Below are 844 nucleotides of genomic sequence, written 5' to 3' on the forward strand. Positions count from 1 at the left end.
TTGCATCCCGAAACTTGTGTTTTGGTGCTTGATCCCTATTTTGGGTGCCCACCTTGCACCAAGTGCGCACCCGGGGCAAACCGAGCGCCTTGGTGCACCGGGGCAAGATCGAGCGTGCACCCGAGGCGCCCCGAACATGCACCAAGGTGCACTCGGCCCACATGTGAGCGCAGGTCGTTGCGCCCGAGGTGGTGTGTGGGCACCGCGTTGCAGACGGGACACTGCACGCACACGACGCCCCCTCCAGGTGCACGCACGTAGGCCGGGCCGGGTGCACACCCGACGCCCTAGCAAGGTGCGCGCACCCGGGCAGGGCTCACACTTGGCGAACGGGGCGCACTTCGCGAGGGAGGGTGTGCACCTCGACGGGGGTGGGTGGCCGGGGTGGATTCGCACGTGGGTCGCGGTTTGCTAAGTACACACTGCGACAAGCTCATAACGGGTGCGATCATACCAGCATTAGTGCACCGGATCCCATCAGAACTCCGCAGTTAAGCGCGCTTGGGCCGGAGTAGTACTGGGATGGGTGACCTCCCGGGAAGTCCCGGTGTTGCACCCTTTTTTAGTTTTTCGCCGGGCGTCGCAATGCTATTTGAATAAACCTTTTGCCCGTTTGCGTTCTCGTCGGGGCCGGGCCGGGCCGGGGTGCGCTGCCCGCACTACCGCGCGCGCGGGGGCGACACCGAGCGCGCACCCGAGGCACCCCGAGCACACAGGCCACGGTGCAACCCGGGCGTTGTGCGCGCACCCCGGTGCGCCCGAGGTGCTGCGCGCGCACCCAGGTGAAATCGGTGTGCACCTCGGCCAGTGCGCGCTCGGTCGAGTCGCGCACGTTGGCCAAGGT

General features: G+C 66.5%; 1 non-coding gene across 1 annotated transcript; it reads left to right on the forward strand.

Annotated features, from left to right (window-relative positions):
- Nucleotides 1-440: 440 nt before the first annotated feature.
- LOC131873474 (5S ribosomal RNA) lies at nt 441-559 on the forward strand. Its single transcript, XR_009371414.1, has one exon. It is a non-coding gene; the product is annotated as a 5S ribosomal RNA (ribosomal RNA).
- The last annotated feature ends 285 nt before the right edge of the window (nt 560-844 follow it).

The sequence above is a fragment of the Cryptomeria japonica genome, unplaced genomic scaffold (genome assembly GCF_030272615.1).
Source record: "Cryptomeria japonica unplaced genomic scaffold, Sugi_1.0 HiC_scaffold_1818, whole genome shotgun sequence".
Lineage (NCBI taxonomy): Eukaryota > Viridiplantae > Streptophyta > Pinopsida > Cupressales > Cupressaceae > Cryptomeria > Cryptomeria japonica.